Below are 13,573 nucleotides of genomic sequence, written 5' to 3' on the forward strand. Positions count from 1 at the left end.
AGTCTGTGCACCCCTTATTCACTGGGCTCAATTCCTCAATCAACTGGGAACCAGAGTTCAGTGTCTGTGAACCCCTTAGTCACCGGGCTCACTTCCTCAATCAACTGGGAACCAGAGTTCAGTGTCTGTGCACCCCTTAGTCACTGGGCTCACTTCCTCAATCAACTGGGAACCGGAGTTTCATTGCAGTGTCTGTGCACCCCTTAGTCACTGGGCTTAATTCCTCAATCAACTGGGAACCAGAGTTCAGTGTCTGTGAACCCCTTAGTCACTGGGCTCACTTCCTCAATCAACTGGGAACCAGAGTTCAGTGTCTGTGAACCCCTTAGTCACTGGGCTCACTTCCTCAATTAACTGGGAACCAGAGTTCAGTCTGTGAACCCTTTAGTGACTGGGCTCACTTCCTTAATCAACTGAGAACCAGAGTTCAGTGTCTGTGCACCCCTTAGTCACTGGGCTCACTCCCTCAATCAACTCGGAACCAGAGTTCAGTGTCTGTGCCCCCATTAGTCACTGGGCTCACTTACTCAATCAACTGGGAACCAGTGTTCAGTCTGTGAACCCCTTAGTCACTGGGCTCACTTCCTTAATCAACTGAGAACCAGAGTTCAGTGTCTGTGCACCCTTTAGTCACTGGGCTCACTCCCTCAATCAACTGGGAACCAGAGTTCAGTGTCCGTGCACCCCTTAGTCACTGGGTTCGCTTCCTCAATCAACTGGGAACCAGAGTTCAGTGTCTGTGCACCCATTAGTCACTGGTTTCACTTCCTCAATCAACTGATAACCAGAGTTCTGTGTCTGTGCACCCCTTTGTGACTGGGCTCACTTTCTCAATCAACTCGGAACCAGAGTTCAGTGTCTGTGAACCCGTTAGTCACTGGGCTCACTTCCTCAATCAAATGGGAACCAGAGTTCAGTGTCTGTGCACCCCTTAGTCACTGGGCTCAATTCCTCAATCAACTGGGAACCGGAGTTCAGAGTCTGTGCACCCCTTAGTCACTGGGCTCAATTCCTCAATCAACTGGGAACCAGAGTTCAGTGTCTGTGAACACCTTAGTCACCGGGCTCACTTCCTCAATCAACTGGGAACCAGAGTTCAGTGTCTGTGCACCCCTTAGTCACTGGGCTCACTTCCTCAATCAACTGGGAACCGGAGTTCAGTGCAGTGTCTGTGCACCCCTTAGTCACTGGGCTCAATTCCTCAATCAACTGGGAACCAGAGTTCAGTGCCTGTGAACCCCTTAGTCACTGGGCTCACTTCCTCAATCAACTGGGAACCAGAGTTCAGTCTGTGAACCCTTTAGTGACTGGGCTCACTTCCTTAATCAACTGAGAACCAGAGTTCAGTGTCTGTGCACCCCTTAGTCACTGGGCTCACTCCCTCAATCAACTCGGAACCAGAGTTCAGTGTCTGTGCCCCCATTAGTCACTGGGCTCACTTACTCAATCAACTGGGAACCAGTGTTCAGTCTGTGAACCCCTTAGTCACTGGGCTCACTTCCTTAATCAACTGAGAACCAGAGTTCAGTGTATGTGCAACCTTTAGTCACTGGGCTCACTCCCTCAATCAACTGGGAACCAGAGTTCAGTGTCTGTGCACCCCTTAGTCACTGGGCTCACTTCCTCAATCAACTGGTAACTGGAGTTCAGTGTCTGTGCACCCCTTAGTCACTGGGTTCACTTACTCAATCAACTTAGAACCAGAGTTCAGTGTCTGTGAACCCCTTAGTCACTGAGCTCACTTCCTCAATCAACTGGGAACCAGAGTTCAGTGTCTGTGCACCCCTTAGTCACAGGGTTCACTTCCTCAATCAACTGGGAACCGGAGTTCAGTGTCTGTGCACCCCTTAGTCACTGGGCTCAATTCCTCAATCAACTGGGAACCAGAGTTCAGTGTCTGTGAACCCCTTAGTCACTGGGCTCACTTACTCAATCCAATCAACTGGGAACCAGTGTTCAGTCTGTGAACCCCTTAGTCACTGGGCTCACTTCCTTAATCAACTGAGAACCAGAGTTCAGTGTATGTGCACCCTTTAGTCACTGGGCTCACTCCCTCAATCAACTGGGAACCAGAGTTCAGTGTCTTTGCACCCCTTAGTCACTGGGCACACTTCCTCATCTGTGAACCCCTTAGTCACTGGGTTCACTTCCTCAATCAACTGAGAACCAGAGTTCAGTGTCTGTGAACCCCTTAGTCACTGGGTTCACTTCCTCAGGGATCAATGTCTGTGAACCTCTTAGTCACTGGGTTCACTTCCTCAATTGACTGGGAACCAGAGTTCAATGTCTGTGAACCCCTTAGTCACCTGGGTGACTCCCTCAATCAACAGGGAACCAGAGTTCAGTGTCTGTGCACCCCTTTGTCACTGGACTCACTTCCTCAATCAACTGGGAACCAGAGTTCAGTGTCTGTGCACCCCTTAGTCACTGGGCTCACTTCCTCAATCAACTGAGAACCAGAGTTCAGTGTCTGTGCACCACTTAGTCACTGGGCTCACTTCCTCAATCAACTGGGAACCAGAGTTCAGTGTCCGTGCACCCCTTAGTCACTGGGTTCGCTTCCTCAATCAACTGGGAACCAGAGTTCAGTGTCTGTGCACCCCTTAGTCACTGGTTTCACTTCCTCAATCAACTGATAACCAGAGTTCTGTGTCTGTGCACCCCTTTGTGACTGGGCTCACTTTCTCAATCAACTCGGAACCAGAGTTCAGTGTCTGTGAACCCGTTAATCACTGGGCTCACTTCCTCAATCAAATGGGAACCAGAGTTCAGTGTCTGTGCACCCCTTAGTCACTGGGCTCAATTCCTCAATCAACTGGGAACCGGAGTTCAGAGTCTGTGCACCCCTTATTCACTGGGCTCAATTCCTCAATCAACTGGGAACCAGAGTTCAGTGTCTGTGAACCCCTTAGTCACCGGGCTCACTTCCTCAATCAACTGGGAACCAGAGTTCAGTGTCTGTGCACCCCTTAGTCACTGGGCTCACTTCCTCAATCAACTGGGAACCGGAGTTTCATTGCAGTGTCTGTGCACCCCTTAGTCACTGGGCTTAATTCCTCAATCAACTGGGAACCAGAGTTCAGTGTCTGTGAACCCCTTAGTCACTGGGCTCACTTCCTCAATCAACTGGGAACCAGAGTTCAGTGTCTGTGAACCCCTTAGTCACTGGGCTCACTTCCTCAATTAACTGGGAACCAGAGTTCAGTCTGTGAACCCTTTAGTGACTGGGCTCACTTCCTTAATCAACTGAGAACCAGAGTTCAGTGTCTGTGCACCCCTTAGTCACTGGGCTCACTCCCTCAATCAACTCGGAACCAGAGTTCAGTGTCTGTGCCCCCATTAGTCACTGGGCTCACTTACTCAATCAACTGGGAACCAGTGTTCAGTCTGTGAACCCCTTAGTCACTGGGCTCACTTCCTTAATCAACTGAGAACCAGAGTTCAGTGTCTGTGCACCCTTTAGTCACTGGGCTCACTCCCTCAATCAACTGGGAACCAGAGTTCAGTGTCCGTGCACCCCTTAGTCACTGGGTTCGCTTCCTCAATCAACTGGGAACCAGAGTTCAGTGTCTGTGCACCCATTAGTCACTGGTTTCACTTCCTCAATCAACTGATAACCAGAGTTCTGTGTCTGTGCACCCCTTTGTGACTGGGCTCACTTTCTCAATCAACTCGGAACCAGAGTTCAGTGTCTGTGAACCCGTTAGTCACTGGGCTCACTTCCTCAATCAAATGGGAACCAGAGTTCAGTGTCTGTGCACCCCTTAGTCACTGGGCTCAATTCCTCAATCAACTGGGAACCGGAGTTCAGAGTCTGTGCACCCCTTAGTCACTGGGCTCAATTCCTCAATCAACTGGGAACCAGAGTTCAGTGTCTGTGAACACCTTAGTCACCGGGCTCACTTCCTCAATCAACTGGGAACCAGAGTTCAGTGTCTGTGCACCCCTTAGTCACTGGGCTCACTTCCTCAATCAACTGGGAACCGGAGTTCAGTGCAGTGTCTGTGCACCCCTTAGTCACTGGGCTCAATTCCTCAATCAACTGGGAACCAGAGTTCAGTGCCTGTGAACCCCTTAGTCACTGGGCTCACTTCCTCAATCAACTCGGAACCAGAGTTCAGTGTCTGTGCCCCCATTAGTCACTGGGCTCACTTACTCAATCAACTGGGAACCAGTGTTCAGTCTGTGAACCCCTTAGTCACTGGGCTCACTTCCTTAATCAACTGAGAACCAGAGTTCAGTGTCTGTGCACCCTTTAGTCACTGGGCTCACTCCCTCAATCAACTGGGAACCAGAGTTCAGTGTCCGTGCACCCCTTAGTCACTGGGTTCGCTTCCTCAATCAACTGGGAACCAGAGTTCAGTGTCTGTGCACCCATTAGTCACTGGTTTCACTTCCTCAATCAACTGATAACCAGAGTTCTGTGTCTGTGCACCCCTTTGTGACTGGGCTCACTTTCTCAATCAACTCGGAACCAGAGTTCAGTGTCTGTGAACCCGTTAGTCACTGGGCTCACTTCCTCAATCAAATGGGAACCAGAGTTCAGTGTCTGTGCACCCCTTAGTCACTGGGCTCAATTCCTCAATCAACTGGGAACCGGAGTTCAGAGTCTGTGCACCCCTTAGTCACTGGGCTCAATTCCTCAATCAACTGGGAACCAGAGTTCAGTGTCTGTGAACACCTTAGTCACCGGGCTCACTTCCTCAATCAACTGGGAACCAGAGTTCAGTGTCTGTGCACCCCTTAGTCACTGGGCTCACTTCCTCAATCAACTGGGAACCGGAGTTCAGTGCAGTGTCTGTGCACCCCTTAGTCACTGGGCTCAATTCCTCAATCAACTGGGAACCAGAGTTCAGTGCCTGTGAACCCCTTAGTCACTGGGCTCACTTCCTCAATCAACTGGGAACCAGAGTTCAGTCTGTGAACCCTTTAGTGACTGGGCTCACTTCCTTAATCAACTGAGAACCAGAGTTCAGTGTCTGTGCACCCCTTAGTCACTGGGCTCACTCCCTCAATCAACTCGGAACCAGAGTTCAGTGTCTGTGCCCCCATTAGTCACTGGGCTCACTTACTCAATCAACTGGGAACCAGTGTTCAGTCTGTGAACCCCTTAGTCACTGGGCTCACTTCCTTAATCAACTGAGAACCAGAGTTCAGTGTATGTGCAACCTTTAGTCACTGGGCTCACTCCCTCAATCAACTGGGAACCAGAGTTCAGTGTCTGTGCACCCCTTAGTCACTGGGCTCACTTCCTCAATCAACTGGTAACTGGAGTTCAGTGTCTGTGCACCCCTTAGTCACTGGGTTCACTTACTCAATCAACTTAGAACCAGAGTTCAGTGTCTGTGAACCCCTTAGTCACTGAGCTCACTTCCTCAATCAACTGGGAACCAGAGTTCAGTGTCTGTGCACCCCTTAGTCACAGGGTTCACTTCCTCAATCAACTGGGAACCGGAGTTCAGTGTCTGTGCACCCCTTAGTCACTGGGCTCAATTCCTCAATCAACTGGGAACCAGAGTTCAGTGTCTGTGAACCCCTTAGTCACTGGGCTCACTTACTCAATCCAATCAACTGGGAACCAGTGTTCAGTCTGTGAACCCCTTAGTCACTGGGCTCACTTCCTTAATCAACTGAGAACCAGAGTTCAGTGTATGTGCACCCTTTAGTCACTGGGCTCACTCCCTCAATCAACTGGGAACCAGAGTTCAGTGTCTTTGCACCCCTTAGTCACTGGGCACACTTCCTCATCTGTGAACCCCTTAGTCACTGGGTTCACTTCCTCAATCAACTGAGAACCAGAGTTCAGTGTCTGTGAACCCCTTAGTCACTGGGTTCACTTCCTCAGGGATCAATGTCTGTGAACCTCTTAGTCACTGGGTTCACTTCCTCAATTGACTGGGAACCAGAGTTCAATGTCTGTGAACCCCTTAGTCACCTGGGTGACTCCCTCAATCAACAGGGAACCAGAGTTCAGTGTCTGTGCACCCCTTTGTCACTGGACTCACTTCCTCAATCAACTGGGAACCAGAGTTCAGTGTCTGTGCACCCCTTAGTCACTGGGCTCACTTCCTCAATCAACTGAGAACCAGAGTTCAGTGTCTGTGCACCACTTAGTCACTGGGCTCACTTCCTCAATCAACTGGGAACCAGAGTTCAGTGTCCGTGCACCCCTTAGTCACTGGGTTCGCTTCCTCAATCAACTGGGAACCAGAGTTCAGTGTCTGTGCACCCCTTAGTCACTGGTTTCACTTCCTCAATCAACTGATAACCAGAGTTCTGTGTCTGTGCACCCCTTTGTGACTGGGCTCACTTTCTCAATCAACTCGGAACCAGAGTTCAGTGTCTGTGAACCCGTTAATCACTGGGCTCACTTCCTCAATCAAATGGGAACCAGAGTTCAGTGTCTGTGCACCCCTTAGTCACTGGGCTCAATTCCTCAATCAACTGGGAACCGGAGTTCAGAGTCTGTGCACCCCTTATTCACTGGGCTCAATTCCTCAATCAACTGGGAACCAGAGTTCAGTGTCTGTGAACCCCTTAGTCACCGGGCTCACTTCCTCAATCAACTGGGAACCAGAGTTCAGTGTCTGTGCACCCCTTAGTCACTGGGCTCACTTCCTCAATCAACTGGGAACCGGAGTTTCATTGCAGTGTCTGTGCACCCCTTAGTCACTGGGCTTAATTCCTCAATCAACTGGGAACCAGAGTTCAGTGTCTGTGAACCCCTTAGTCACTGGGCTCACTTCCTCAATCAACTGGGAACCAGAGTTCAGTGTCTGTGAACCCCTTAGTCACTGGGCTCACTTCCTCAATTAACTGGGAACCAGAGTTCAGTCTGTGAACCCTTTAGTGACTGGGCTCACTTCCTTAATCAACTGAGAACCAGAGTTCAGTGTCTGTGCACCCCTTAGTCACTGGGCTCACTCCCTCAATCAACTCGGAACCAGAGTTCAGTGTCTGTGCCCCCATTAGTCACTGGGCTCACTTACTCAATCAACTGGGAACCAGTGTTCAGTCTGTGAACCCCTTAGTCACTGGGCTCACTTCCTTAATCAACTGAGAACCAGAGTTCAGTGTCTGTGCACCCTTTAGTCACTGGGCTCACTCCCTCAATCAACTGGGAACCAGAGTTCAGTGTCCGTGCACCCCTTAGTCACTGGGTTCGCTTCCTCAATCAACTGGGAACCAGAGTTCAGTGTCTGTGCACCCATTAGTCACTGGTTTCACTTCCTCAATCAACTGATAACCAGAGTTCTGTGTCTGTGCACCCCTTTGTGACTGGGCTCACTTTCTCAATCAACTCGGAACCAGAGTTCAGTGTCTGTGAACCCGTTAGTCACTGGGCTCACTTCCTCAATCAAATGGGAACCAGAGTTCAGTGTCTGTGCACCCCTTAGTCACTGGGCTCAATTCCTCAATCAACTGGGAACCGGAGTTCAGAGTCTGTGCACCCCTTAGTCACTGGGCTCAATTCCTCAATCAACTGGGAACCAGAGTTCAGTGTCTGTGAACACCTTAGTCACCGGGCTCACTTCCTCAATCAACTGGGAACCAGAGTTCAGTGTCTGTGCACCCCTTAGTCACTGGGCTCACTTCCTCAATCAACTGGGAACCGGAGTTCAGTGCAGTGTCTGTGCACCCCTTAGTCACTGGGCTCAATTCCTCAATCAACTGGGAACCAGAGTTCAGTGCCTGTGAACCCCTTAGTCACTGGGCTCACTTCCTCAATCAACTGGGAACCAGAGTTCAGTCTGTGAACCCTTTAGTGACTGGGCTCACTTCCTTAATCAACTGAGAACCAGAGTTCAGTGTCTGTGCACCCCTTAGTCACTGGGCTCACTCCCTCAATCAACTCGGAACCAGAGTTCAGTGTCTGTGCCCCCATTAGTCACTGGGCTCACTTACTCAATCAACTGGGAACCAGTGTTCAGTCTGTGAACCCCTTAGTCACTGGGCTCACTTCCTTAATCAACTGAGAACCAGAGTTCAGTGTCTGTGCACCCTTTAGTCACTGGGCTCACTCCCTCAATCAACTGGGAACCAGAGTTCAGTGTCTTTGCACCCCTTAGTCACTGGGCACACTTCCTCATCGGTGAACCCCTTAGTCACTGGGTTCACTTCCTCAATCAACTGGAAACCAGAGTTCAGTCTGTGAACCCCTTAGTCACTGGGTTCACTTCCTTAATCAACTGAGAACCAGAGTTCAGTGTCTGTGAACCCCTTAGTCACTGGGTTCACGTCCTCAGAGATCAATGTCTGTGAACCCCTTAGTCACTGGGTTCACTTCCTCAATTGACTGGGAACCAGAGTTCAATGTCTGTGAACCCCTTAGTAACCCGGGTGACTCCCTCAATCAACAGGGAACCAGAGTTCAGTGTCTGTGCACCCCTTTGTCACTGGGCTCACTTCCTCAATCAACTGGGAACCAGAGTTCAGTGTCTGTGCACCCCTTAGTCATTGGGCTCACTTCCTCAATCAACTTAGAACCAGAGTTCAGTGTCTGTGAACCCCTTAGTCACTGGGCTCACTTCCACAATCAACTGGGAACCAGAGTTCAGTGTCTGTGCACCCCTTAGTCACTGGGCTCACTTCCTCAATCAACTGGGAACCGGAGTTCAGTGTCTGTGCACCCCTTAGTCACTTGGCTCAATTCCTCAATCAACTGGGAACCAGAGTTCAGTGTCTGTGAACCCCTTAGTCACTGGGCTCACTTACTCAATCAACTGGGAACCAGTGTTCAGTCTGTGAACCCCTTAGTCACTGGGCTCACTTCCTTAATCAACTGAGAACCCGAGTTCAGTGTATGTGCACCCTTTAGTCACTGGGCTCACTCCCTCAATCAACTGGGAACCAGAGTTCAGTGTCTTTGCACCCCTTAGTCACTGGGCACACTTCCTCATCTGTGAACCCCTTAGTCACTGGGTTCACTTCCTCAATCAACTGAGAACCAGAGTTCAGTGTCTGTGAACCCCTTAGTCACTGGGTTCACTTCCTCAGGGATCAATGTCTGTGAACACCTTAGTCACTGGGTTCACTTCCTCAATTGACTGGGAACCAGAGTTCAATGTCTGTGAACCCCTTAGTCACCCGGGTGACTCCCTCAATCAACAGGGAACCAGAGTTCAGTGTCTGTGCACCCCTTTGTCACTGGACTCACTTACTCAATCAACTGGGAACCAGAGTTCAGTGTCTGTGCACCCCTTAGTCACTGGGCTCACTTCCTCAATCAACTGAGAACCAGAGTTCAGTGTCTGTGCACCACTTAGTCACTGGGCTCACTTCTTCAATCAACTGGGAACCAGAGTTCAGTGTCCGTGCACCCCTTAGTCACTGGGTTCGCTTCCTCAATCAACTGGGAACCAGAGTTCAGTGTCTGTGCACCCCTTAGTCACTGGTTTCACTTCCTCAATCAACTGATAACCAGAGTTCTGTGTCTGTGCACCCCTTAGTGACTGGGCTCACTTTCTCAATCAACTCGGAACCAGAGTTCAGTGTCTGTGAACCCCTTAGTCACTGGGCTCACTTCCTCAATCAAAGGGGAACCAGAGTTCAGTGTCTGTGCACCCCTTAGTCACTGGGCTCAATTCCTCAATCAACTGGGAACCGGAGTTCAGTGTCTGTGCACCCCTTAGTCACTGGGTTCAATTCCTCAATCAACTGGGAACCAGAGTTCAGTGTCTGTGAACCCCTTAGTCACCGGGCTCACTTCCTCAATCAACTGGGAACCAGAGTTCAGTGTCTGTGCACCCCTTAGTCACTGGGCTCACTTCCTCAATCAACTGGGAACCGGAGTTCAGTGCAGTGTCTCTGCACCCCTTAGTCACTGGGCTCAATTCCTCAATCAACTGGGAACCAGAGTTCAGTGTCTGTGAACCCCTTAGTCACTGGGCTCACTTCCTCAATCAACTGGGAACCAGAGTTCAGTCTGTGAACCCTTTAGTCACTGGGCTCACTCCCTCAATCAACTCGGAACCAGAGTTCAGTGTCTGTGCCCCCATTAGTCACTGGGTTCACTTTGTCAATCAACTGAGAACCCGAGTTCAGTGTCTGTGCACCCCTTAGTCACTGGGCTCACTTCCTCAATCAACTGGGAACCAGAGTTCAGTGTCTTTGCACCCCTTAGTCACTGGGCTCACTTCCTCAATCAACTCGGAACCAGAGTTCAGTGTCTGTGCCCCCATTAGTCACTGGGTTCACTTTGCCAATCAACTGAGAACCCAAGTTCAGTGTCTGTGAACCCCTTAGTCACTGGGCTCACTTCCTCTATCAACTGGGAACCAGAGTTCAGTCTGTGAACCCCTTAGTCACTGGGTTCACTTCCTTAATCAACTGAGAACCAGAGTTCAGTGTCTGTGAACCCCTTAGTCACTGGGTTCACTTCCTCAGAGTTCAATGTCTGTGAACCCCTTAGTAACTGGGTTCACTTCCTCAATCAACTGGGAACCAGAGTTCAATGTCTGTGAACCCCTTAGGCACCCGGGTGACTCCCACAATCAACTGGGAACCAGAGTTCAGTGTCTGTGCACCCCTTAGTCACTGGACTCACTTCCTCAATCAACTGGGAACCAGAGTTCAGTGTCTGTGCACCCCTTAGTCACTGGGCTCACTTCCTCAATCAACTGAGAACCAGAGTTCTGTCTGTGCACCCCTTAGTCACTGGGCTCTCTTCCTCAATCAACTGGAAACCAGAGTTCAGTGTCTGTGCACCCCTTAGTCACTGGGCTCACTTCCTCAATCAACTGGGAACCAGAGTTCAGTGTCTGTGCACCCGTAAGTCACTGGGCTCACGTCCTCAATCAACTGGGAACCAGAGTTCAGTGTCTGTGCACCCCTTAGTCACTGGGTTCACTTCCTCAATCAACTGAGAACCCCTTAGTCACTGGGCTCACTTCCTCAATCAACTGATAACCAGGGTTCAGTGTCTGTGCACCCCTTAGTCACTGGGCTCACTTCCTCAATCAACTCGGAACCAGAGTTCAGTGTCTGTGCACCCCTTAGTCACTGGGTTCACTTCCTCAATCAAATGAGAACCAGAGTTCAGTGTCTGTGCACCCCTTAGTCACTGGGCTCACTTCCTCAATCAACTGGGAACCAAAGTTCAGTGTCTGTGCACCCCTTAGTCACTGGGTTCACTTACTCAATCAACTTAGAACCAGAGTTCAGTGTCTGTGAACCCCTTAGTCACTGGGCTCACATCCTCAATCAACTGGGAACCAGATTTCAGTGACTGTGCACCCCTTAGTCACTGGGCTCAATTCCTCAATCAACTGGGAACCGGAGTTCAGTGTCTGTGCACCCCTTAGTCACTGGGTTCACTTACTCAATCAACTTAGAACCAGAGTTCAGTGTCTGTGAACCCCTTAGTCACTGGGCTCACTTCCTCAATCAACTGGGAACCGGAGTTCAGTGTCTGTGCACCCCTTAGTCACTGGGCTCAATTCCTCAATCAACTGGGAACCAGAGTTCAGTGTCTGTGAACTCCTTTGTCACTGGGCTCACTTACTCAATCAACTGGGAACCAGTGTTCAGTCTGTGAACCCCTTAGTCACTCGGCTCACTTCCTTATTCAACTGAGAACCAGAGTTCAGTGTCTGTGCACCCCTTAGTCACTGGGCTCACTCCCTCAATCAACTGGGAACCAGAGTTCAGTGTCTTTGCACCCCTTAGTCACTGGGCTCACTTCCTCATCTGTGAACCCCTTAGTCACTGGGTTCACTTCCTCAATCAACTGGGAACCAGAGTTCAGTCTGTGAACCCCTTAGTCACTGGGTTCACTTCCTTAATCAACTGAGAGCCAGAGTTCAGTGTCTGTGAAACCCTTAGACACTGGGTTCACTTCCTCAGAGTTCAATGTCTGTGAACCCCTTAGTCACTGGGTTCACTTCCTCAATCGACTGGGAACCAGAGTTCAATGTCTGTGAACCCCTTAGTCACCCGGGTGACTCACTCAATCAACATGGAACCAGAGTTCAGTGTCTGTGCACCCCTTAGTCACTGGACTCACTTCCTCAATCAACTGGGAACCAGAGTTCAGTGTCTGTGCACCCCTTAGTCACTGGGCTCACTTCCTCAATCAACTGAGAACCAGAGTTCAGTGTCTGTGCACCCCTTAGTCACTGGGCTCACTTCCTCAATCAACTGGGAACCAGAGTTCAGTGTCTGTGCACCCCTTAGTCTCTGGGTTCGCTTCCTCAATCAACTGGGAACCAGAGTTCAGTCTGTGAACCCCTTAGTCACTGGGTTCACTTACTCAATCAACTTGGAACCAAAGTTCAGTGTCTGTGAACCCCTTAGTCACTGGGCTCACTTCCTCAATCAACTGGGAACCAGAGTTCAGTGTCTGTGCACCCCTTAGTCACTGGGCTCAATTCCTCAATCAACTGGGAACCAGAGTTCAGTGTCTGTGCACCCCTTAGTCACTGGGCTCAATTCCTCAATCAACTGGGAACCAGAGTTCAGTGTCTGTGAACCCCTTAGTCACTGGGCTCACTTACTCAATCAACTAGGAACCAGTGTTCAGTCTGTGAACCCATTAGTCACTGGGCTCACTTCCTTAATCAACTGAGAACCAGAGTTCAGTGTCTGTGCACCCCTTAGTCACTGGGCTCACTTCCTCATCTGTGAACCCCTTAGTCACTGGGTTCACTTCCTCAATCAACTGGGAACCAGAGTTCAGTCTGTGAACCCCTTAGTCACTGGGTTCACTTCCTTAATCAACTGAGAACCAGAGTTCAGTGTCTGTGAACCCCTTAGTCACTGGGTTCACTTCCTCAGAGTTCAATGTCTGTGAACCCCTTAGTCACTGGGTTCACTTCCCCAATCGACTGGGAACCAGAGTTCAATGTCTGTGAACCCCTTAGTCACCCGGGTGACTACCTCAATCAACATGGAACCAGAGTTCAGTGTCTGTGCACCCCTTAGTCACTGGACTCACTTCCTCAATCAACTGGGAACCAGAGTTCAGTGTCTGTGCACCCCTTAGTCACTGGGCTCACTTCCCCAATCAACTGAGAACCAGAGTTCAGTGTCTGTGCACCCCTTAGTCACTGGGCTCACTTCCTCAATCAACTGGGAACCAGAGTTCAGTGTCCGTGCACCCCTTAGTCACTGGGTTCGCTTCCTCAATCAACTGGGAACCAGAGTTCAGTGTCTGTGCACCCCTTAGTCACTGGGTTCACTTCCTCAATCAACTGAGAACCAGAGTTCAGTGTCTGTGAACCCTTTAGTCACTGGGCACACTTCCTCAATCAACTGATAACCAGAGTTCAGTGTCTGTGCACCCCTTAGTGACTGGGCTCACTTTCTCAATCAACTCGGAACCAGAGTTCAGTGTCTGTGCACCCCTTAGTCACTGGGTTCACTTCCTCAATCAAATGAGAACCAGAGTTCAGTGTCTGTGCACCACTTAGTCACTGGGCTCACTTCCTCAATCAACTGGGAACCAGAGTTCAGTGTCTGTGCACCCCTTAGTCACTGGGTTCATTTATTCAATCAACTTAGAACCAGAGTTCAGTGTCTGTGAACCCCTTAGTCACTGGGCTCACTTCCTCAATCAACTGGGAACCAGAGTTCA

The sequence above is a fragment of the Ambystoma mexicanum genome, chromosome 6q (assembly GCF_040938575.1).
Source record: "Ambystoma mexicanum isolate Mex_15411 chromosome 6q, UKY_AmexF1_1, whole genome shotgun sequence".
Lineage (NCBI taxonomy): Eukaryota > Metazoa > Chordata > Amphibia > Caudata > Ambystomatidae > Ambystoma > Ambystoma mexicanum.